Source organism: Doryrhamphus excisus, chromosome 5, assembly GCF_030265055.1.
Source record: "Doryrhamphus excisus isolate RoL2022-K1 chromosome 5, RoL_Dexc_1.0, whole genome shotgun sequence".
Lineage (NCBI taxonomy): Eukaryota > Metazoa > Chordata > Actinopteri > Syngnathiformes > Syngnathidae > Doryrhamphus > Doryrhamphus excisus.
The window spans coordinates 9,819,829-9,847,099 of record NC_080470.1 but is presented as its reverse complement, the minus strand read 5'-3'; the positions used below and the strand labels follow the sequence as shown (position 1 = coordinate 9,847,099).

Here is a 27,271-nt window from a genome sequence, read left to right as displayed (position 1 = left end):
TTCTACCGCTTATCCTCACGATGGTCGCGGGGGTGCTGGACCCTATCCTAGCTGTCTTCGGGCGAGACTGGCGGCAGGGCAATCACAGGGCACATATAGACAAACAACCATTCACACTCACATTCATACCTGTGGACAATTTGGAGTCGGCAATTAACCTAGCATGTGTTTGGAATGTGGGAGGAAACCAGAGTCCCTGGAGAAAACCCACGCATGCACGGGGAGAACATGCAAACTCCACACAGAAATGGTCTAGGGTGGGATTGAACTCGGGTCGCCTAGCTGTGAGGTCTGTTCGCTAACCACAGACAGGGACTTTTCATGATTTACAAAAAAATACATTACTAACACAGTTGGACTCACCTAATGAGAAATGGGACAGTTTGGGTCAGATATCTCACGATCATGTCAATGGAAATGCTGGAAAATGTGCTGCATAACAGAACCTAATTGGTGGAAACATTAGTTGACGTCAACCATACTACAGCAGTACTCTTCCATTAGACATACGGTACTTAATTTTTGGCCTGTTTTTACAGTGTTGCTTCCTCCCCTTATCCCTCCCTGTGATGATGTCATGCTGTTTCTGTCATCCCTCCTCCACATTCCATGGATAAAATCATACATATCATTTATCTGTTTTGACAGCCAGCCTGCTTCCGTTTCAGTGTCATGATGAATCTATTAAGCCTTTTATCCCTCAACTGCCAAAGCCCATCAGCGACATTGTGTAATGTTTCCTTATGAAAATACTAGTAAACAAAATAATTATATAGGAAGGATTAAAGTGATGGAAAGCAGCCATTACATTCTGGTGGGTACTGCTGATCCAAATGATCTTAACGAGACCTGAAAAGCGAGTGATGTAGAGATGTTGTTGCAGATTGAGCTGGGGTTTATCTTTGCTCTGGGTGTGTTCAATTTCAACTTTAAGTTTCTGCTGTGCCAAAATTTTAAATGACTAAGTGATTGCTATGTTCAATCAGATCAATTCAACTGCTTGCTTGCATCAAAACACAATTGTTTTTTCAGGTAAAAACAATGTAGACCAAATGAAATAATACTACAGTACAACGGCAATATCCCAGTGACAATCCAGCAGCAGCAGCAGCAACAACGGCTGGGGTTGATTACAGTAAAGCCTAAATGTCCCTCAGTTCCAATTTTCGTTCTGGCACATGTAGCACCATCAAAACAGCTCATGACTTTGGCCCTATACTTACTTGCATTATGAGAGGAAATTGGGCTTAGCGCTGGCAAATTTCCTGCTGTGTTGGCTCGCTGCTGCTGAGGAAATACACTGGAAATGTTAAGGGACAGTGACTACTTTGTGTGTGGCGCTTTCACTTGATGCTTTGGACTGACATGGCTCTGACTACTCCATGTAGTAGGCTTATTCATGTACTCCTGCACCGCTTTTCTATAAAAATAGCTTCTTTTAAAAAAAATGTATATATCATATGCTTTCATGCATCCTCTGTGTATGCCGCTTTCCCTGCCCAGGGTTGTGATCAGCTGGAGCCTATCATAGTTTACTTCAGTCACATTTTGTTCATAATTATCAATATTTCTTTCAATTTTAAGTTTAAAATTGTACCTATGGACAATTTGGAGTTGCCAATTTACCCAACAGACATGTTTTTGGAATGTGGGAGGAAACCAGAGTACCCGGAGGAAACCCACACAGCACATGGAGAACATGCAAACTCCCATTCAAACCCAGGTCTTCCAAATATCCTGACTGTGTGGCCTATGTGCTAACCACTGCAGTAGATCAGTTCAATTGTGTCAATTAATGTGTGGTAAATTTAAATGATAATATATTATGTGTGATTTTTTTTTTTTACATAAACAAGTAGTATAGGAGACTGCAACTCTTGTTAGCCCATTATACATACTGTATTTCCTTGATGGTCACAACATTGGGGAGCATTACACAATCTAATGAAATACTATAAAAACGTGTAGTGGTGTTTCTTACCCTTATGAAATTAATCAATGCCTAATAATGCCATTGTTGTCATTGTACATTCTTAATGTAGTTGTTGTGTTGACTTGGATTAGAAGATACTTAATATGGTGTGTCATCAAGGTATATATACGGTACTTTTTGAAATGGGCATTTTAAGATTCTTTGCACTTTCCTGCATGGCAACATGGAGACTCATCAACAACAACAAAAAAAGACCGAAAAGTAAGAAATGGACGTCATTATGCGGGTGTTTCTTGTGCCACCAGCACTTGAAGTCGTCCGCGCCTTGTCGTCCATTCTTTTGCAAGCCAAGATTGCTATTTGGTCATAATGTTACATGTCGAACCCAACATGATTGTCTCCAAATATGATGAAAGGGGGCATCTCAGCAACAAACTTTGAGTGGCTCCCATCTTTTTATCGTGTTCCCTTTTCACCCCTCCAGGCTACTCAGAGAGGAGGAATATGGCAGGCAGCGAGACAAAAAGTGCTTGCGCCTCTGCCGCCTTTGCCTCCCTCTTTGTAGCACCGTCGCTGTTAGTCACAAATGATTATGCCCTGGCGACTGGCAACCAAGTGATGCTATTTGCCTGTAATAGCATGGCAATCAGTGTCAATCTGCGGTGGGCTGCAACAATTGTTCACACCATGTGCCCTTTGCCTGTATTTTACATATGCTTATGCTTGCTTGTTGTCTTCCCTCTGCTGATTCAACGTATGAGAGGATAGGCTGTATGCTGTATACATACAATCTATTCCATGTAAACATCCTCTTGATACTACGTATATTGTGTCTCTCTCATAAGAGTAAACAGTTGAACAGTTGATGTCACTTGCCGCATTAGTTTGTCTGGCAAAGATGAGGAGATGATTGGAGAGAGGACAAGGCAGTGAGAAAACTCCCTGGAGTGCTCCAGCCTCACCTTTTTAATCTATGGAAATGTATGGCACGGATGAAGTGTAATTGTAAAGGGGACTTACACCATTAAATCTCTGAAGTGTTTGTTGCAGCAGGGGCCACAGCGAGAACCCGTCTGTAATCACCACAGGTTCACCCCTGCTGATGACTGGGAGGGAATTAATTTGGTGCGGAGAAAAACAAATTACGGCTCTACTCGGAACTGCGCCGCCGTCACACAATAGCATGTATAAATATTTTATCACGGGTGATCCAGGTTAGCAAAGGTTTAGTACATCTCCATTTACACAAGGGCCCTCTCTCCACACGGTGGCCTGTGTGGCTCCCCTCCTGGACATCCTCCTGATGAGGGCCTGCCTGCCTGAACGCTGTCCTCTTCTTCACCTCCCTGTCTTCCTCCAGGCTGTGTCTTTCTCCTCCCCCTGTCTCCCTTCTGCTCTCTTCATCCATCTCCTCCAGTTGTTAAATTAACAAAAAAAAAATTCAGGAGACCATGCTGCCATGTCTTAATCCATCCTGACACTGACGTATCACTTGCTGAGAGACGGCGTCGAGTACACCGTGAAAAACAGGATTCAGCTGAAAATGTCACGCTGATTTATGGACCGATGTGTAAATCAAGTTTTCGGGGAGGATGGGAGAGATCACCGTGCGTATGACCGACTTAGTTTTCCTATCCACAGTAAAGATCCTGTTGGATATTTTGAATTGCAATAAATTAGCTGGGGTGAAAATATGGGCTTTGTTATTTTAGCTTCCTCTTTCACATGCTCCCTAGCTTGATGATAAAACAAGCCTGTGTGATACTATATAATATGAAATAGAATAATACTGTAAAAAAAGACTTTGCACTACAGTCGACCTTGTTTGCAATGAAATACCTTCATGTATAGTATAGGTCCACCCCCTGGAAATTTTCTGTGTGGTCCACACTTTGGATAGCTGCAGTGTTCACCTGAGCAGTATTTATTTTGAATTTCATCTATCCGTATGTGTTAGCCTTTAGATGGACAGATGTGCCTCTCACCTAACAGACACACACTGTTTGCAACATGGAAGTTTTAACAGTTTGTTTATTTTTGGACATTTAAGTCAGAAAGACACACCCCTCTCATTTCAGCAACTATTTTATTACAGTATGTCCTCTCAAGGGACACTACTTTAGAGTAGTCAGGGTGCAGCTTGTATAGCAGTATAGAAATTTAGTCATTAGTTCACAGATTGTTACTGGGATCCTCTTCCACTTTTCCATGGATGGTGGATGACACCTTGCGCTCCTCCACCTTCCTTCCACCAAGTATGTAATTGAGGTCTGGAGGACATATACTTGGCCACTCCATCACTTTCACCTTCACCTTTCTCAGGATGGCACTTGTCATCTTGGAGGTGTGTTTTGGGCTCATTATCATGTTGGAAAACTGCCATGTGGCCCAGTTTTTACGAAGAGAAGCTCTCCAGTGCCCACGGCACTCATGCAGCCTACCACCACCATACTTGACTGTAACACATGTACACAATTATTTTGGTACTCGTTTATCAGCTGGTGTTGAGTCATTTTCATTGTTGAGTAAATCAATACTGCAGTACATTGACTACTCTAAAGTACATCCAAGTTCAGTTTCTATAGTATTGTCCCTAAAGAAGATAAATTGTACTAAAAACGGTTGCTGAGATGTGAGGTACACACTTTTGTGAACCTTGTACAGTTATCCATTGATTTTGTAGCCCTCTTGTGTTGATTTATTGTAGCCATCCCACTTGTTTCAAATTTGTTGGGCAATAAGTTCATAAAATACTGCTCAACATCATATCTTCAAGTTAATCTTGAATATTACCCAAGCTTTTTAATTAAAGCGGACTGCTCCTATACACTCTTCCAGAAATGAGTGGTTGTCAATAAATGACAGGCAATTAGACATGCAGGGAGTAAATGATGAGTGCGGTGTGCATAATAGGGCCCACGCTGACACCCAGCCCCAGCACGTGCCGCTGCAGCTCCCTTTCTCGTGCTCTAATGAGAGGGATTTAATAGATTTATAGCAGCAGTGAATTCCTGTGCACCCGCAGGCTGCTTGCCGGCTTGGTAGATGCATCTGTTGGAACTGGTGAATCCTCCATGTTTGTCTGCTTGGTAGCAACAGTGTGTAATGTTTTCATTTTAATGTAGTGGGGTCAGAGTCATACACCAATAACAGACGAGCAGGCCCAACTTTGCTCCATGAATCAGTTGCTGCAATGATTGATTAAAATAAAAGGAAAACCAAATCTGAACTTTCATTCATTCATTTTCTACTGCTTATCCTCATTAGAGTTGCAGGGGTATGCTGGAGCCTATCCCAGCTGACTTTGGGCGAGAGGTGGGGTACACCCTGGACTGGTCACCAGCCAATCACAGGGCACATATAGACAAACAACCATTCACACTCACATTCATACCTATGGACAATCTGGAGTCGCCAATTAACCTAGCATGTTTTTGGAAAAACCCACACATGCACTTGGAGAACAGGCAAATCTGAAGTTTTTTGCTCATTGTAAATGTTGTACAATATTTCACATTAATGTTTTCATGACATTTAAATTGATGCTTTAAACTACTGTATTTTAATCAAAATAAAATGTATTTATTTGCATTTGGCCTTACATTTAGAGCAGGATTCTTTGCTAATCATGTTGGTGTGTGTCTACACACCATACACACACCCTAACCCCTTTCATTGCCTGCAATTCATCTTTGATCCAACTCTATTTTTTTTTTCTTTTGAGGCCATGCTCCTCCCCAGCTGTCACCAAAATCACGCTTCAGCCCTTCTGTGCCAATCAATAGGACCGGTCTGCTAATTTATTGTTAATTTGTCCATTGATCAAATGTCCCGTGGGAGCACAGTGGCAAACAGCGGCCACCTAAATCCCTGTGTAACATGACATCATCAAGTAAAATGACCGCATCATTAAGATGTTGATAATTTGAGAGAATACGCTAAAGCTTCATTTAAAAACATTGAATTGCAGGTTTAATACTATTGAGTCTCCATAGTAATGTGATGGTTAGTGTCCTACTTAATAAATGATTTTGGGCTATAAAAATGTCAGTGCAGACCAGGTATACATTCACAAATGATATTTAACAAGTTAAATATTTTTTGAAGTATGTATTTTTCCCCATTTGCATTTAACCGTACTATTCGAGAAATAATGTATTGTGTATCCTATTATATTCTATAATGTATCCTATTAAGAAATGACTTGCTGTTCAGACATAATTTCAAAAAGTAAAAAAAAAATTCCCTGTTAGATTAGATAATAGCAAAAATATATATAATATCTATAATTAGATAATAGTCTACCAGTGAATAACAAATCCACATTAATATCCCAGCAGACCCAAATATCCTGCCTCCTGCATCTGATTTTGATCAATGACATCCAAAAGGAAGCAGTGGTTTCAAAACCATGAACCCGTATCAAGTTAACAAGATAAATTCTCCTTTCCTTTTCCTTTTTTTTCTCCTCCTGTAGCTTTGGGAGGAATTTGAGGACAAAAGCAACATTTAGCGTTTGCTTGTTTATTCCTCTGCTGGCTCTGTATTTATTCACTCCTGTCACTCATCTTTTTTTTCTCTCTCTCTTTTGCTCTCTCTCCACCTCACACACTCTTCCTTTGCAGCTTCCTCTCACACAAGCGCTGCAACGATGGAGCTGCAAGGGTAAAGATCTGGGTGACCATCTGAAACCAATTATGGCGGCACTGCAGCCACCCAGAAACTCAGTGACGGATGGGGATCTTGTATTTATAGCCGGGGTAATTGGCAACACTCAGGCACACATAACTGACACACACACAATAAATAGACACTTGAATGTACACAAGATGGACTTTGTGTTCATATGCAACATATCGGCCCGACAGGAAGTAGAAAAAGATAATTTGTATGAAGAAGCTGAGCCCTAAAAAAAAAAATCCTACCCCTTTTTCATGGCTAAGCATTTCCAACTAGGGAGAGAAAATAAAGAAAATGTTTAACAATAGATATAGCTAATGCAGAGATGAAATGAAAGGGAAAAATAATAAAAGTAGGAGTAAAATTTATAAAAAAGTAAATAAATCATAGATAAAGTGTAATGCATAATTACATATAAGGAGTAATAAAATAGAAGTAAATAGAAGAAATAAATGAAGCGGAATTTATGTCTTGCTTGATCTAATCAGAGCTGATCTTTACAGCTTGTACATGAAGGCAGCACAAGCTTGTACATGGCCGCTGTCTGCCGTGGCCTGTCAGTGCGTCAAAACCTGCATGTGAAAATATACAACAACACATCTGCCTCTTGTTAGGTGCCATAAATGGCTGCCATGTGGTCTGCTGATAAATAGTTCGCCCTATTTATTGGAGCGCAACAAATTGGCTACAAACACTGACAAGGAATCGAAGAACCATAAATACTGCAGAGTGCTGAAATCTTTCAATGTACTACAGGTATTTTACAAGGCTCCCGCTACTCCTTTTTTTATGTAGGCATTTCTTTTAACCGCTTTCTTCTTTCACTTGTTAAAAAGGTGGGCTGGGGCTTGGGGGTGGGGGGTACAATGGCACTCTCACACTGAGGTCCGGGGCTGAAGTGTGGAAGTGGAAAGCTCGCCCCCCCCCCGCCCTGCACTAAAGCTGAGCACAGCCTCCACTTGAGAACGATAAAGCAGCCCAACACTCCAAGAGAGATGTAACCAGAAATTCCTGAATGAATCAGCAACAGGCAAACCTTAAACCCCCGTGTAATTACATATTTGGAGTTTATCAGGGTTTATACGAAAATGCACAAGTTTCCCTTCCTTGGTGGTCCTTAAACACATCCATATGTCTCGCATGGTTCCATTTCTGCTCCTCCCTCTCTCTAACTTCCTCCTCTTTGACAAATGTTTTTGTCCCATCACAGTGCTCTTTTCTTATTGTTAAGTTTGTCCCGTTAGACGGGGGGGTGTGCCAGTGTTCATGCTGGAAATGTGTGCAAACAGAGGAAGCTGAAACCAGGCTGGAACACACACAACAATCTGGGGAGGCCTTCTCGTGTGTGGGCCACTTTTTTTTCTCCTTTTCCTCTCACTCACTTGCTCTTTCTCTCCTTATTCTCCCTGCTTGAGAAAAATGATCTGTTTTAAAACACGTGCTAAATATTACCATATTTACATTTCTTGTTTCAAGAAGGCAGCATGAGGGGAAGTGTGTAGTGTACTTTTTTTTTTTTAAGTGGGATGGTCTCTGTCCGAGGTTAGGCCCCGTTTGAAACTTTAAACCTTTTTCATGCTTATTTGTTTTATGATTCTACGGGACATCGTATTTACACTACAAGTGCAACATCTGGATTAGATAATTTGTTGGGAATTAACTGAGCCCAAATGCTTATCCAGCTCATCTGATTATATCTGTTTGATGTTTGCCGCCCCCAACATGCATTTCTCCTTCAGCCAACTCACCGCTGTGCTCTTGTTGCTGCGTATGTGGTTTTCCGAAAATTATTTACTCACAGTCGATTTTAAGTGAATAACACCGGTCCATAGCTCTACTAGGTTATTCGTATATTTACCCTCCTATACTTTATAGAATTGGTGTCTTGGCAAATAAAATATTGCATCCATACATTTTCTTTGTCGCTTATCCTCACAAGGGTCGCAGGCGTGCTGGAGCCTATCCCACCTGTCTTCGGGCGAGAGTTGGGGTACACCCTGGACTGGTCGCCAGCCAAGGTCACGGGCATGCTGGAGCTTATCCCAGTTATCTTTGGGCGAGAGTTGGGGTACACCCTGGACTGGTTGCCAGCCAAAGTCGCGGGCACGCTGGAGCTTATCCCAGTTGTCTTCGGGCGAGAGTTGGGGTACACCCTGGACTGGTTGCCAGCCAAGGTCACGGGCATGCTGGAGCTTATCCCAGTTGTCTTTGGTCGAGAGTTGGGGTACACCCTGGACTGGTCGCCAGCCAAGGTCGCGGGCATGCTGGAGTTTATCCCAGTTGTCTTTGGGCGAGAGTTGGGGTACACCCTGGACTGGTTGCCAGCCAGTCTTCGCCAGCCAATCTGACAATTTGTGGCTTGTGAGTTCTATCCAGACAACCCGAGGTCAAAGCATTGGGGTCTACTGTTGTCTCACCTTATGAACTTGCTAATTGTCTCTTACCAAAAGGATGAGGGTGTGGGTATTTTTATTTAGTGACAGTATCAGTGTCTGTTACCGGTCTCAGATGGGAGAACTGGCGAGCCATATCAGGTGTGGAAATTCATCTGGAATCGTTTCACACTCAGTGAGAGCTGTAAGGTTGGGCTTGATCTTTTTATCATAAGATTCCACCACAACGTCTGTGGCTGTGCTTCCTGAAGTTTCCATAACACCACAGCAAGTCTTTCATGTGTAGGGAGATGCTTTTTCATACAAGTCAAAGGAGTTGAAGAACTCATGACGTGCAAGTCAACAATTGCTCTGATTATCTTAGACGGCAATCACGTTTCCTAGCTGATGTTCAAGCATTGGGTTGTCCACCCACCAAGTTGGATTGTGAGCTGGGTTTATTCTGTTGTGAGACAGGTTAGTTTTCACCTACTGATGATGTGTTGTTGCAATAGTAATTCTTGCTTTGGCATGAGGTTTGAGTGCAGCTATTTTGCTTTGTCTTAGTCCAGATATCCTAGAACACACGTGCCAAACTCAAGGTCCGGGGGACAGATATAGCCTTTTTAAAAAAAAATAAAATTAAATAAATAAATACATTTTAGTCTGTAAGACAGGGATGGGTAAACTGTACGGCCTGGGGGCCAAATTTATCCCGCCCGTTGTTTCTAAAGTATTTAATTTCAACTTTAAACACAAGAACATGACTTGCAAGTAGCCAGAGTCAATATGAGCCTTTATTCACGTACATTCCAAGTGTGTATTTGGTAAATAAAAAACACTGTAAAATTCACTTTTGTTATTTGGCACATATAGCAGATTTCATGACACTTTCACAGATAAAATAAGCTATGCTGGAGCCTATCCCAGCTGACTTTGAGCAAGAGGCGGTGTACACCCTGGACTGGTTGCCAGCCAATCGCAAACAACCATTGACGCTCACATTCATACCTATGGACAATTTGCAGTCGCCAATTAACCTAGCATGTTTTTGGAATGTGGGAGGAAACCGGAGTACCCGGAGAAAACCCACGCATGCACGGGGAGAACATGCAAACTCCACAGGACCAAGTGGAGAATCAAACCTAGGTCTTCCCGATCTCCTGACTGTGTGGCCAACATGCTAACCACTTGACCAACATGCTAACCACTCTCCACCATACGGCCACTGTCGGAAGTTTATCCCAGGGTCAATTTTGTTAACACAATGTGTTTGTGAGTAAAAAAAGTTTGCCCACCCCTGTCTAAAAATGACAAGGACGTAACAACCATACTGTGCATTCAAATGCTTCTGTTGAAAATCTCAATGTTGCTGGCGTCCACTTGATAAAACCTATAAATGAAACTAAATAATTGGTTCATATATTATGGTCTCTTTAATCCGAGCTACAAACTTAATTAGACCAATACATGTCCCCTCTGGCGTTTCTAATGAGCATTATCTCTATGCTACGATCCCTCACAAAGCTCAGCCATGTCCCCTGGGCGACGTGCCCCATTCCCAAATCCCCATCCTGCTGTGATTCCATCACTGCAGTGGAGCCACACAGAAAGCTTAGCCAGACTCTGTGTACACGACAGATGTGTCCGACACTTGATTTGTGCATGTTTTATTGACTCTGGCCATCTGTTAATACAGTTGCTGGTTCCTCCTCTTAATGTTTGTTGATGCATGCAGACAGGGGTGCTGAGTGCCAGAAGAAACACACAGCCCGAGATAAAGAGACGCAGAGAGAGTGCAGTCTGAGCACGGAGGCTAATATTTTATAAAAGGCTGCTGGTTTAAGTGTTAACCTGTGACCTGCCTATAGAAGCAGAGCATTTGTTTTAGCTGGCTCATTTTTATTCAAGTGTGGCGAGCTCAAGCCGTGTTGCTTGACGAATGAGTCTCAGATGTTTTAGAAGGGGCTTGAATTCCTTCACCAGAAGGAAAGTGAACGATGGCTTTGGATATTTTGAATTCCTCATGTTACTGCTTACTAGATTCCCTGTATGATCACTGAAGGCATGTGGAGCAGCAGTTGGCAGCATTCCTCGGATTGTCTCTTCGCTTTGTATCACTGTATGCTTGTATACATTGTGAGGGAATGCCCATGGCACGAAGCAGTTGCCATCTCGCGTTGCACCTGACTACTCGTCTTTCCCGCTTTTGTATCACTCTCCTTGACAGTTTTGCAAATGCAACAGTAAGAGTTTGAGTTAGAATTTCATTTTAAGGAACTTAAATTCCTTTTTGCCTATTAAATGTGCTGCAAGCAGGGTGCTAACTTTCGAATGTTAAATCCTGGTGCTGACATTTATGTATTTCAATAAAGTTTTCGTAAATGCTGACTTTTCCCCATTGTATAAGGACATCAGCGACAAGCTTCTATTAGGAAGGGGAAGTGGAACACCTAAGCGTATGACCTTTGTGTGTGTTTTATTATCAGATTAGCGGTAATTTGGAATTTATTTATTTACAATATTTATTTATTTACAATATTTTTAATACCCCTACTGCAAAAATATTCGATTTTTTGATATTGATTCTATCTTCATGGAAAGTCACCTATCGCGGGACTGGAACCAATTAAACGAGGGATAGCTGTGTGTAGATTTCAGCAATATGAGGCTGTTTGCAAATCTACTAGGATGGAAATTTTAGCATTAGGTAAATTGCTTTGAAGAAATACAACATTTCTGCTAATGATGCTAATTAAGGTCAGACCAATTACTAGCAGAACAACATATGCTTTTTGTGACTATTTGCTTGTGCCTTGAACCTCTCGCTCTTCAATAGTTTCTTCAAGGGCGTTTGCATGTCAACAGGTTCTGATTAACCCGTCCTCGCACCTGATAAAGTCCTGATATTGTTTGTGTAACTATGCTTCTGAACTGTCCTTCGGGGGGACTCTTGCAGCAGACGCTCGATTTATGGCTGATTATTATAGATATAGCATTCTTTATCGAATAATCTGAATTGTTAACTAACGGTCATATCGGTTTATCGGTCACATAAGGATCACGGTTCATTGAGGGGAAGCAAGAATTCCAACATGGTATGTGATACTGTGAAGCACAACGTAAGCCCCTCCCTTTGAGAAACCGGGCTGCGTTGCAGTTTTCCAATATGATAAGGAGCCCAAACGCACCTTCAAGATATCAAGTGCCTTGCTGAAGAAGCTGAAGGTGAAGGTGATGGAGTGGCCAAGTATGCATCCTCCAGAGCTGAACCCAATTGAGCACCTGTGTTGAAGAACTAGACAACCATGACCTCAACCCCATCAATCATCTTTGAGATGACAGATTGTATCTTCTCATCCAACATCAGGGACCACTGGAAAATGGAAGCTGTTATAGCTGCAGATCCAGCTGCAGTTTTCTTCCATTTTCATTGTTGGCCTTGTGTCCAGATACTTTCGTCCACATGGAGTATCTGTTGTCTTGCTGAAATACTTAAAAGGTGACATCATTCCGTGTCCAATCGGCTTAACCGATACTCAGTCAGCAAGTATTACATCACTTACTGGAGTTGAATGGCCGTGTGGATTACATCTTGCTGTAAGGTATACAGTGCTTTTTTTATAGAAGCCAATGATTATTTGTGCACTCTTCCTCTTATTTAACAGAGCTGCTGCTGTAATTCTGTTGTATGTCTTGACTACAATGACAATAAACCATGCGTACATTGTGGCTAACAACTCAATTGTTTGATGGATTCACTTTTTGTAAAAAAAAACAAACAAATATATGTTTTATACGCTCCCCTTTCTTAAACTATTACTTCATGATGAATTGGAAAATGTGTCCATTGCAGAAACCTTTTGAATATAGCCTTGACTTCGGCTGCATTGTATGTTGCATAATCATTTTCAATCCTTGTATATTGGTAATGTATGATAGCAAATGCAAATGCTAAGTGGACATAATGCAGACCTGATCAAAATCTTAAGACAAGTTGGAAAATAGCTAGATTTTTCCTTTTGCACATTTGGATCTTAATGAGGTTTTAAGTAGAGCTACAATATACAAAAGCAAGAATGATGAGTGTGTTATCAGCTGATTTTTGTTTTACTTAATTGACTTTAAAAAATTTACTCTAACATCACTCAAAAATTACCAAAAAATCTCAGTAGAACTCAGTGATGAGTAAGTACCACTGTTCTTGTTAATCACTTCAAAAATTGGTTTGGGCGCTGCTTGATGTTGTGTTTCCAGGAGGCTATTGGGCTATTATACCATATGATCTTAAACTTCTGATCAGGTGAAAAACAACCCATTTCAGTTTATTAATTTTTTATTTTTATTTATTTTTTAAATTATAAGTTTGTTTTTTCTCTACTTAAAATCTCATTAAGTCGAAATGTGCAAAATGCATATTCTAGCAATTTTTCAACTGGTCTTAAAGCGGAACTGCATTTTTGGGGGGAATTTTGCCCATCATTCACAATCCTCATGTGAAACATGAACGCATATTTCTTTCCCTTTTCTGTGCATTCTGTGCAAACAAGTTTATATTATCTAGCTAGCAACGGATGTCATGTGAAGTACGTATTTTTACACTAAAGCCCTCACAAAAAAATAAAATGCCAACATTGTACCATTAACATAACCGACTTGTATATTAACCAAGCTACAGTGATATTATTATTGTAGCAGCTAGCACATCTCGCGTACTAACACAAGCGTCACTAATAGCTAGTATCTGCGTCATTCACAGCTGGAAGAGTGGATACCTAGCGCTCATTTTCCCTACAAATACTCAACAAGATGCTCATTTGCTGTCATGGCGGTGATGTTGACATAGTATATGCTTAAAGCTCACATTTGTGTAGTTGTTGGTTATTATGCGTTATTTGTTAATGGCGTCTTGTCTGTTATCTACATATTACATTGCTGTGTAATGTTTTAGCACTTTGTTTAAGACACCGTGAGTAAGGATTGTAGGAGGAATATTAACCCGCCTGCAATTTCAGTGAAGGTGGTGAGTTTATTATGAGCTCTGCTATTATATTTCAGGACAAAGAAATACTGCTTATACCTTGTGACTTGCCTATGAGTTTCCATCACGTTACCTCCCAACATCCGGGACATAGTTGATGCTTTAATTGGCATGTAATTAGTTAATTGACCCCAGTGTTGTTTAGAAGGGTGGGTTAAAAAGTGACCAGGGCTTGGTAGGTGAGGGTGGAAAGGATTGACCCACAGTGCTTCCTGTGTCACATCACCAGTGGAGGTACCCATCGCCCCCCTTTGAAGTGAGACACAAACACTGGAAACACTTTCATCGGTCCGATGTGTCATCACAGCCGGGTCCCATGTATATGTATGGGACAGCCTGAAAATATACAAAGTCCAATTTGCCCGCTACAGGCCAACCTCAGGATAATGAATCGCATGTGATGTGTTTCAGATTTTGCAGCCTGAGTCATCACCAGATGTTTTGACAGGATTACTTCCAGTTCTGAGTAAAGAACTCTCCTTTTTCAAAGCGAAACCAACAACCCTCCATTACCAGAGACAAAGAAAAGCAGTCAACAAACATTTGCTGCCATGATTAGTAGAACATCAGGGCTTATAAAATGTTCAATGCTGGGTGTCTCTGGAGGGCAGACCAAAGTGTTTCTTGGGTCTCTAATTGGGTCGACGCAAGCCAAATGAGAGGAGTGTTTGAGGTCAACAACACAAGAGGAAGTAGCAGGCCTTCAGATAAAAGCTTACAGGTGGGGGCTTGAGTGAGCGCTCTCGTACATATGCATGCAAGCTGTGGCGCTTGTTTGTTCTGGTGTCTGTTTGTATGTGGAAAATGTAGCTCCCAAAGCATAATGTGTTTGCTCAATCTGAGCATGCTGTGTACTCTGGACAACATTCCCTGTCCGCCTCGCTCGCTGTGAGCTTGTTTGCACGTGCTAAAAGAGGCACGGCGCCCCTACCTTCCTCACTCACATAATTGTTATGCTCTTTTTCAATCATTTCTCAGTGTTAAGAAAGTCTCAGTGCTGTCACAATTGAGTATTGGTAGCCTTGATGATGGAATTTAAAAGTTTAAATGTCCCCTACTGGGGACATGTTGTTTTGTTTGTCTGTAGCGTGAATGCTAATAAGCTGTGTTTGTCCATGTTCGGCTCTGACACCTTTCCAAGAACCCAAATTGTGCACCTCAGCTACTTTTTACATGTATCATTATGTCGGCCTGCAATCTCTGATATTGGCACTCGATTACCACACGTCTATCCAGCATTGACAGGTAGGTGATCACAACAACAGCATGCGCTGACGTATATAGCATGGAGATGAGTGATGTCAGCAGTGTGGCAGTATTTTAAGTCTGAAAAAAAGACTTCCCATGCACGAGCTGTTGGCACAGAATCAGGGGAATTCAATACGGCCAACCTCATTGCGCGTTTGGAACAGCATCCCACGGGAAACTTCCACGGGATGGCAAAAAGTCATTAGCTTTAAGAGAAAGGAGCCACCCGCTGTTGGTGGTGAGTAATGTCAGGTTTAAATGCTTAGTTGAGTAACTCGAGCCTTGCTGTATTATACCTAGTGGCCACTACATTATGGCAAAATGCAAAAGAAGTTTTCTCATACGTACTATTGTTGACTATTTCGAGTAATATGACTTTTTCAAGCATTTTATAACATTACACATTAAAAAAATAAATAATAAGTAATTATCATTTGTGATGATATTGGCTCAATACCTGTATTGGCCGATACTCAAGACTGCCATAACCTTGTATTGGAAGTGAAAAATTTGGATCGGGACACCCCTAACTTTGCACTTGTCCAATGTAATCAATGGAATAAGGTGTGCAACTAATGATTATTTTAATAACTGATTAATCAGTCAATTATATTTTCGATTTTTTAAAAACACCTCTTTAGTTTTCCGCCTCTATGTAGAAATACAGTTTTCTTAGTTAATCTTATTAATATGAATGTTGTTGGTTCAATTAATGGAAAAATAAAAAAAACTCTACTGCAGATTTTTTGCACTAGATTGAAAAGAAAGTCCTCTGAACTACTTTGATACCCCCAAAACCCCCCAAATCAGGCAGTCAATCAAAACTGTGGGAGACTCGTAATTTCCTCTGGATGTGAACGCATCATTCATGCCTGTTCATCACCATAGCTAGACAGCTAAAAGAAACAGGCTGTCAATTCACTGTGCTGCACATTTCTTCAGGTGTCCGGTACTGAAGTTCAACCAAGATGGTACTATCTGCACGTGTATTTTTGAAGGTTGTAGCAATAAGCCGAATAGTTGGTCAACTTTGAGATTCCACAAGCTACTGGGACAGGACAGACTGAAGGAGAGCAGCTCTCAACTTAGACCTGACAACATCGCTACTAAGACTCAGCAAGTTGCTCATTTGTTCTGAACGGTTTTTGGTCATGCATGATCAAGGCATAAAACGAGAAAATGTTGGGAGAGGGTTTTTTTAGAGGGCTTCATAGTCTAAATACGTGTGTCCTAATGACGTCCAATATTAGCTAGCTCATATTAACTCGGATTCGGGCCTTATAATGCACAGAAAAGTGAAAGAAATATGTGTTCATGTTTCACATAAGGATTGTAAAATTCCATAAAAAAGTGCAGTTCCCCTTTAAGATGTGTAACAAAGCCTCCTTTTTTTCATATACAGGCATTATGACTGTTAGAACATCACAAAAAAGTCAGTTTTGGCTAATAGAGGACTGTTTTGAGAAGGACAGCTAGGAGGCAGTGGATGTGTGTGTTCCAACATGTGCACCCGTATGTTGCGCATCAGAGAGCGACTCCCAGCATGCAGTGTTGTTGTAGGTGAGGGCGAGGAACTCCCTCCTGATGGGCAGCTGTGGCAGAAAGGCCAGCTTTGATCGAAGGCCCAAAAAGAAAAAGAAGAAGAAGAGGAGGAGGGAGGGAGAGGAGGCTATCCAGGAGAGCTGCAGAATGGGTCAACCAGAATGATCTCGTAGCTAATGAGGAGCAGGCAGCTGCTATCTTTGCATTGATAGTGTCTTTAGCAATAAATGTGACCCCCCGATTCCCGACTTTGAATAATGTATTTATTCAACAGGCTCAGGGCAGTGTATTGATTGTGCACAGATTGGGTTACATGAGTCTCAGAAGGAGATAAACCAGACACATGTGCTCACACATTCACACTAAATTCATGTCGCTTAGGTCACATTCGCCTGCAGGGAGACTCTATGTTCTTCTGTTTGTTACTCCCTGTGTACACTTTATTGTGGTGTTTACAGTTACAGTATTTCCATACTAATTCTAAAGCTTCACGTAATTTTTATGTGAATAATACATGGTGTAAACTGCAGAGATTATTTCATGACGATGGGAAAAAAAAAGAAGAAAACATTAAACTAAACTATTTAAGTACTCTCTGAAACACTATCCGGTGAAATCTTGAAACACTCCAGCTTTTTTGTGTCAGACCAGAGTCCAAACATCCCTCCTCAAAGCCGTCTTCTCTGGCATTGATGTGCTGACACAAGAGAATTGAATTTGACGCCAGAAATTGATACCAGTGGGCACTTCAGTCTTCCCTCTTTATTCTTAAAAAAATAATAATCTGCCAAAGAACCAAAAAGAAATCACTTTTGTGATTATTTTGCTTATTTTAACTGGAACTTTAAATTCAATATTAGTATACATATTAGTAAAGATAAGTACTTTTGACCTTGATTCAGATAATTACTTTGAGTTCCGCTTTTTTTTTATATAAATATGTTGTGAGTGCATGCCTTTGTTGGCTTTAATGTAACTATATTATTAGTTGAATGTATTTAATATAAACATTTTGTTTAGTCTGTGTCAAATTTGGCAACATACACTCGAATTACAAGTATTTGCACAACCAATAATCTTTATGTATTTATGTTTACACAGGATTATTGAATTATGTTTTTTAAATTTCCATATATTCATGAAATTTTAAATGTAGGTGCAAATAGATTGGGGGTTAATATTTGGATTTTAAAAAATCAATGATAGCTGCTGTGCTAATTAGCAATAATTTGTTTTCACTTTCAGCGCAGTGATTTATCACATTAAAACTAATGCTTTATTAAGAGATGTTTGTCAAATGCGAAGAACATTACCGTAATTCCTCACACAGCAGCTCATTAGCTTATGTGAAAAAGAGTAAAAAAGTGCTGCGTGACGTGTTGCGACGCCAACATAGTATTTTTCACTGTTCCTCCTCATTGATGCTTCAAGGGACATGGTATTTCTGTTATAATTATGGCTGTGCTAATGTCTGTAAGAGCAAGGAGATTGCTTTTTCCGTGTCTGCTCCTCTGCATGCAATGGGAAGGAAGAAAAAAACAAAAACTCGGCGCCATTTAGTGTGGTTTCGGCCCCAGCTTCGGTCCCCCCATATGTGATGCCTGTGTGCCTTCTGGGGCAGACTGAAAAAGAAAAACAACAATTAGACATGAATGCGTGTGTCCAAACAAACGAGTCAAAGGGCCTGTTGTGTTTGTGGGAAGATGATTGGTGGACGAGAGAGAGCGCCGTTTCTCTCTGTGAGCTGACCCCACGTTTGAGTCCTGCAGTGCGGGCCACAGACGCACAGATGGGCCGCTCTCACTCTTGTCTCTCCTTCTCTCTTTTTCTTTTTCATTATCTGTCTGTTAGTCCCAGTTCAACTCCCGTGAATCCAGTTCACTTTCATTCAGCTCAATGGCATTCCACTTCACTTCTCTTCTTCTGTCTTTGCATTGATTTCTCCATCCAGAGAAGGGCATGTCAAAATATTGACAACATCTCGCCATCAGTTACAATTGTTGGCTTGGTTCGGTTGCTGTTTTGTTGTGGATATATTTGTGAATGAATGACTTTTCATAGTCGGCTATGTTTTTTTTTCCTTTCCACTTTCTCATGCACTCCAACAGTATGGGTACAGTATGGGTTTTATAGGCTCCAGCATACCCGCGACCCTAATGAGGATAAGAATATGAATGTATGGATGGATAATAAGATTTCAAATTATATAATTATGGCCTGCGTTTAATTAACACCCCATCCTCTTTGGGGGGGAAAATGATTTTTAGCGCTGTATTGATTGGTACAAGACTGCACAAGGGCCACACTGTAAAGACAAGTACTTGGGAAAAAGTGTAATATTACAATGCAAAGTTGTAATGTTGCAAATATAAAAAGCCATAATTTAATTAATTTTATTTTTATGTGACTTTTTTATTTCAACAAATGTTAGCAGCAGCAGCCTTTTCTCTATGGAGATCTGCATTGTATTAATTTGGTCGTATTATTAAATATTAAAATAAAAATGTGAAAACAATTTCACTCTGCTACCCTGCAATTGGCTTGGTACTAGTCCAGGGTGTACCCCACCTCTTGTCTGAAGACAGCTGGGATAGGCTCTAGCATGCCTGCGGCCATAGTGAGGACAAGCATTACAGAAAATTGATGGAAGCATCAACGTCCTCATAAATGTCAATGTAATATTACAGATTTATTCCTGTAAAAAGGTTTTTTGTTTTTTTTATGTCCTGCAGTAATTCTGGTAACACTTTGTCTTCAGTGTCGAAATTCTATGACCTAATAACATATTTGTTCCCAGTCTACTTATCATGCTGTGGATTGTATTTTAATAATACATTTGAAGTTTTCTTTCAAATGTACTGTACTTTGTATTTACACTAATATTGACAATGAGTCTTTGGACTTATTGGCTTTCATTGTGTTGAATGCAAATTATTTTATTCACGGTTAATGTGACATTGCCATTACGGGAAAAATATTATTATTTTCTATAGTTACTCCATAACTCCATAACATAGATCCTTGTGTGAAATATCTAAAAATGTTTTTTGTCCTCCGCGTAGCAACAAACAAGCAACAGATTGGTCAGTTGGCCCACGCATGTCCCAGACGAGCAAAAATACAGTGTTGTTATGGTTTTTCTTTGCAGACACGTGAGGATGTGGTTGCAGCCCATCAAACAAACAATAACAGGCCTGAACTGTCACGCTCTGGTCATGTTGTGGAAAAACAATAGGAAGTGATCGCAAAGATTTGCTCAACATGCCACCCATGCTTTCAACTACAATTGTAGTATGAAAGGCAAAAAGGAGCAGAGCTGGAGCTAAAAGCAATTGGAAAGATGAGAAGCAGCTATTTAAAGACAAAACAGTCGACAAAAAAACCCACGGCACGTTTCCAGCCCTCTTTTCATTTCACATGCATTTTGAATAGCTTCCAAAACGTGCGGTGTGGGTTGTGTCGCTAATTTGCAGTTATTCTACCGCAGCAAGTAGGCCCTTTTGCGCCTTCCGCAAACGTGCACTTAGAGCAGTGCGGCAGTCTCCGCGCAGCCTGTGTGGGCCTTGCAGTGTGAAAACCACATGTCTGCTCAGCTCCTCGCTATATGGACTCAGCCTCACGCTTTCTGGCCTTTTGCATGCCTCCCAGGCTGCAGCAGCTAGAGTATACTGGACTCGAGCCGTGGTCAACACAAGGCCTCCGGTGGTTATTGAGGCGGTGCATGGAGAGTAAGGGGGGGTTGCTCTCTCTCATTCTTTCTCTTTTTTTCTGCATTTGCCAGTAATAGGTTTGGGATGACCTAAGCGATTTGTTGACTGGGACAATAAATCTGTTGTGTGTTTCTTGGCATGCTGAGGGGAGGATTACAAGTTGTCACACAAAGGAATGCAAATTGCAAGCCAAACTCTCCGAGAGGCCCGTGGAGTAGCCAGCTATTTAAGAGTTATTTGTGCCGAACTGTGCCTCCTCCTTCACTATTTTAGGTTTCTCTATTAGTCCTAATAACTGTGAAGGGCCTGAGAGTAGCCACTGTATTCATCCCCAATCAATGGCTTTGCCGCCGTGCACCCTATAGACCTCACCATTTGCATTCCATCAAGTGAGATGTCCAGCAGGACAATTAGCGATAAGTCGCTCTCAGGCAGGCCAGATGGAAACCTGAATCCTAAATGAGACTCCTTCTATTTATCTAGCAGTTTATCGATAAAGTGTGATACTGTTTCAAAACCGAATTGTCGTCACTGTCATCCTAACTGTGTTGACTGTTATACTGTAAAAGTTGTACATCAACTACGCAGCAAATGTAAGAAGTCATTTATTTTGCTAAAGGAGGGCAAATCAATAGATGGCGATTAACAATATTATGATATATTGAATTGTGCAAGTGTAAATATTGTGCAAGTGTTTTTCAATGTAACTTTGGGAAAGTGGACCTATTATGCGTTTTCCACTTTTCTGACCTATAAATGTTGTTCAAATATTGTATTCTCGTGTTAAACGATACCAAAGCATCAGAGATAATGAGGAAGTGAGCCCTGAAAGACGTTTTGGATGACTCTGCACGCTTGGTTTTACAGAGTTTTTTCCAACACCGACTTCTACTAATGTCAATGCAATCTAGACTTCCTTATATGGCCTGCAGATTGCCTGCACTCAGTAAATGCGATCCTACCTATACAGAAGTCCTTGGAGTGCGACCAATCACAGTGGAATAGGCATACCTAGAGGAGGGTTGGAGGTGGCATAAATTAAACAGACCCTTTGGGTCGGAAGCAGGAAGCCCATGGAAACACTGCAGAAAGAGGTGCCGAATCTTGAGGATCTAGAAAGCTTTTGGTGCAGATTATTGTGTGTAGCTGATCTGTAGGAGTCCACAACTCAATACAAAGCGCCGAAAATGAGCAAGAGTACCCTTTAAGTAATATTAAGAAAGTAAAATTAATTAAAGTTAAAATTAATTCTACCAGGGATCCCCCAACCACCTGGCAGGGAACGTTCAAGTGCAAGGATTTAAAAAAATGCTTACAAAATGTAATTTTCTGTAAATCCATATCCAGTTTGGAAATATGGACCATTATTCATTATTATTCCATTTTAAAAAAATAATTTTATTCACCTCATTTGTGTTGCAAATGTTCCACTGAGCCAATAGTTTTTTTATGATGGTAAGCCAAACATTTTAGCCGCTTCTTCTTCATTGGTGCTTGCCAGCTTCTTCTTCGTTGGTGTTGGTGACTATTTGTGAAGTGAGCATCAAAACTAGGAGGCAAAATAAAGAAATATGAATGATCCCGGTAGAATCACAATTTCAGTCCCAGTTCCCATCGATGCCCAACCCTAATCTTGATTTACAGTATGTTTATGTTTATCGATTAGAGTAGAAGCAGTATATGTATAGTTTATTGATAAACACATAATCACATAAGGGTGCATGGTGGATGAGTGGTTTCACACACGCCACACAGCTAGGAGACATGTGTCCGATTCCCTGCTCGGGCATCTCTGAGTTTGCATGTTTTCCCCGTGCATGGGTTTTCTCCGGGTACTCCGGTTTCCTCCCACATTCCCAAAACATGCTAGGTTAATTGGCGACTCCAAATTGTCCATAGGTATGAATGTGAGTGTGAATGGTTGTTTGTCTATATGTGCCCTGTGACTGGCTGGCAACTAGTCCAGGGCGTACCCTGCCTCTTGCCCTAAGACCCCTGGGATAGGCTCCAGCATGCCTGTGACCCACGTGAGGATAAGCGGTACAGAGAATGGATAGATGTCATCACATTTATCTATACCATTTTTCAAAATGTATTTATGCAAATCCATTGTAGACCATCAATATATTTGCTTAATTTCTGATTAATGGCTGCAGTCAACCATATTCATAACCTGTATGAATATGTTTATTGAAAGCCATCTCTCACGGGAGAAACGGTACATGGTTTATCCATAAAACATAACATATTGTCAAGATTCATTATATTATTATATTTTTTTTATTATATAGCAAGATTAGCTCCAGTTTCTGGTGGTCAATCCAAAGTTTTTAGTCAACTGGCAGCAAATTTAAAATGAATTTGTATGTTGCATTTACGTTGCAATCAAGAAAAATCTTCATGAATCAATTGACTGAGATAGTATATTTGTCGAGTGCAGTTGAAGTGCATGTTATTTTCATCAAATTTCAACAATATGCAGATAATAGTGATAACTTGATCACTTACAATGCTTTTTCTCGGAAATGTGTTACTGCAATGTATATACAGTATCTGTGCACTAGGTGCTGTTGAGTTGACCTTCACTGATTTGCAAACTAAAGGACAACAATAAGTCAAGTTTTTTGGAAGTCTGCTTTAATGTAGCTCAGCTTCCAGGCAATTCCTCAGGGCAGCCTTATTAAAACAGGACTTTATCTATTTTTCAATCACATTATACATATACATTTCGTCACACGGTGTAAACCACAAGCGTATAGTCCTTATTGTATATAGTTGTAACAAAACACCCTCAATACATTTAGACACATTACAGATAATTTTGATTTCATTTAACAATATGTTTACTATTGTGGAGTTGCACTACAACCCTGTGAACTCCTGTGTAGTTCCCCAGTGAGCTACAACCACAGTAGCACACATTGTTAAATTAATACCTCCTTTTAAAGCCAAGATGCAGCTCTGTGTGATGATATACCTAATGAAGTGTCGGGTGAGCCTACAGACATACAACTGGAGCAGGCTGACTTTCAGTGTGTGGTCCGTATTCCGCAGGAGCCAGTCCTCATTCATACCTCCTCCTAGTGACCGCAGCAGGAAGTACAAGGAAGCTCAAGACCCAAATTACAGCCGTCAAGTGTGTCAACTACATCAGCAACAGCGGGAGCGACCTCCTGTCTGAATGAATAGTAGCGGAATTGTCGGCCGTCGGAACGGCGAGCCAACTTTCTGTTCGCACGGCAGCAGCCCTGAGGCCGGGCGGACAAAACCGCAGGACGTGGATCAGCACTGTGATAGCTGAATTATTCCACTCAGCTCTCAGCAGTACATAGTCGATGTGCCCCAACCAGCACTTGAGCTGAAAGGAAGTGCAGACTGGCTGTGTAAGCTCAGGTTGCTGCTGCACTGTGTCAAGAAATCAAACATAAACTACCACCCAAAAAGTGAATTTCAATGTTTCAGAAAGAGAAAGTTTGCCTTTTTTTCCCAAGTGGTGAAAAATGACAGTGACATAGAATGACATCCCATACTGTTGTGTTCAAATGCTTTGGAAGACATGCTTGTACATATACTGTATGATACAGACAGAGGTATACTGTACATAAGCAGCCTGAATGGCCCCCCTCCTCACCTTGAACCCACCCACATACTTAGTCAGGTTTCAATGTTCAACTCTGCATCCATAATGCATGCCTAATTTCGTGTTCGTTCCTTCTCCCGTCTTGCCTTTCTCTTCTGGCAGCCTTGATTTTTTCTTTGCGTGTACCTTGATGGTGCATCACTCAGACCACGATGTACAAATGAATAGCTTAGCAATAGCCTGCAATTGCAATAAAGCAATCTTTAACGTTCATGACTCATACTAGGTGGAATTAACCATTTAGCAGTTTTGTACGATGGGTGTTGGTCAGAGGTTTACAGCAATGGCTGCATACTGACAAGAAAAAAAAATACATATGGTGTCCCATAATGATTGACAACTAGAGGTGTTTATTATAATTTGGTCTATTTTCAAAATGCAAGATCACAAGCAGCATAATGTCGACTTTGTCTTTTTGGCATATCCCACCAGTGGTCTCATGGTGTAAGATCTGGTGGACATGGAGGTTCGTTAACAAAACACTTCCGTCCAATCCACCGCTTTGGCAAGATCTTTGGAGGATCTAATATTACAGTTTATCACATACTACAGTATTAATTGGCCCTGTACCCTAGAAACCGCCCATGAATGATACGGGAAAAGGCCGAAATGATACTGTGTCAAAGCCCAGGGCAGTGATACTGATAAAATATGGAGTTTAACCATGTCCAGTATCAGCCCCCGTAGCTGTCCACTCAGAGCGCGCTGCTCTGGTATCGTGCCCGTGAAACAACCAATCAGAGAACAGCGCACGAGCGTGAACACACAGCGTTTGTTTTGCTGCCGTCTGTGCTCTGTCAACATGTCAGCGGTTGACACTCCCGGCGAAAGACAAATAGGGAAAATAGCAAACAGAATATTAGAAATGGAACGTTTTATCACCATTAATGAGGAGGACACTCTTGAAATGATCGAAAAAACTAACTATAAATATTCCTAGTGCTTCTCCAGTCACCAAAAAACCCAAACTTGATTAATGGAACTTTAATTGTCAGACATTGATAAGATAAGACTGTTGATGAAATATTATTGTTGAAATATTTTTGCAATTATTGTGTTTACACTGTTAGTAGATATAGATATAATACATGTAATAAACTGAAAAGTTTCTGGAAACAAAATGGTCTTTTGATTAAATAGTACGTGATAATAAGCTCATGATTAAATAGTATGTGATAATAAGATCATCACATGGTTTGTCTGGTATCAGGCCCAGTATCATGCCCCCAAGTGTCAGTATCAGCCCGAGACCGAAGGTCGATACTGGCCTGATACCAGACAAACCATGTGATAACCTATAAATACAGTACAGCCAATTAGTTACTCATGAGTGGCATGTAAAGTGTATTGAGTCATATGGCCATGTGAGAAACTGGAACTTTGGCTGTTCAATAACAGTATATTGGTCCGAAAAATGATAGCACAAGCAACATGCTGGAGTTGTATGTTTTGACAAATTTTCACCCTTTTATGTGCAGCGGTCCAGTAGAAGAAGAGTTCTTACCCAACATTACATACAGTCTGTACGTATACATGACATTATTTTATTTTCTCATTCGGAAATTAAAGCTAACACTTCATACTGTAGCTGTGATCACAAGAGTCACTTTCCACTAAGCGTGTTTGAATTGGCAAGCAGTCCAGAAAGAGGACACACACTCACACACACTCACGACTTTAACCTATGTATTTCTCAAAATGCCCTCCCTGGCCACTGCTAATAATGCCCCCCTTATAATTTGCGCAGAATTGATTGCATGGACCATTCTAAAGTTGCAATACGTCTCTGTTGTCTCCCCCGCTTACTTGACACTGCACGGCAGAGATAGTTTAATTAAAAAACAACATTATCTTTGTGCATGCTGCACTCTTAGCAGTGAGGAATGCTGTCGGTCCGTCTCTCTATCCCCCTCTGTAGCTTTTACTGGTGTGTTTGTAAAACACCTTCTGCAAGTGTTGTTTTACAGCCTGCAAGCTTTCAAAGATGAACCACAGTATTGCCCCCCTGTAACTTTTAAAGCAGGCCCAGTGTGTGCAAAAGGGTTGCATAACGCCTCAGACCATTATTTTCAAATGCACACTTAAAAGTGTGTGTGTTCTGTCGTGGACCATAAAGTGGGTACTTAAACACAAGGTTTGGGTACGGACACGCTTTCACGACGACAACCAATAAACATGCACAAAACAGCTATGTATAAAGTAGAAAAACAAGACGGATATCACAAAATTCCATGTTTGTTTAGGGCCATTTTCTAATAATTAAAACACAAATTGAGTGACTGACAGCCAGTACAACACAGCCTGGCTTGATAGAACAGAAGTTTTTCAACTGGTCTCAACTTTTTAAATATAAATACGCATAATTTCATGCACAAAGTGGATACCAGAGGAAGGGGTAAAGTAAAATAATGTGAAAAGCTTTTAAAAAAGCATTTACTTCAGTCACACATTGATTTTAATTCATTCACAGACATGGAATGAGACATAAGATACTATACCCTGATTCAGACAGAAACAAATTGTACAAATAAATGTTACATTAAAAAGGCAAAATTTAAAATAGCCGTCATTATTATTTTCATTGTTTTAACAGCTGCACATTTCAAATTAAAGTGTTTTCCAAAATATAAGTCCAAAATCAAATGCATGTTTTTATGTAATCTATTTTTGACTTGATCCACTAGCTCAGCTCATTGGGAATTTTGTGTGATTTTGTGTATATACAGTACAGTACTAGCAATTCAGTCATAATAATCTAATTTTGTCACGCTCGTTAAAAAAATATTAAAATTTTTCTGTTCAAGAATGCAATGCAGAACTAGAATTTAGCATCTTACTCAAGGAATAATAATGTGCTTTACTTTGTTTGTGCTATAGAAAATAATTATATTTCAGCATTTTAAAAAAATTCTATTGGTGTTACTGGCCGAAACATCCAATTTAAAAAAAAAAACAAAAAAAAACAAAAAAAAAACACTATCCAAACCATCAATACTCGTAATTTAGGGCACAAACCCTACATTTGGTAGTGATCTCTATCATCCATTTGCTATCATTGTACTGTACATATGCTATCAATAAACTCCTAAGTTACAATTAAAATGA

General features: G+C 40.5%; 1 long non-coding RNA gene across 2 annotated transcripts in view; it reads left to right on the top strand.

The window, feature by feature from the left end:
* Positions 1-27,271, top strand: part of LOC131130084 (uncharacterized) — a 90,502-nt gene that overhangs the window by 41,508 nt on the left and 21,723 nt on the right. The window lies entirely within an intron of this gene.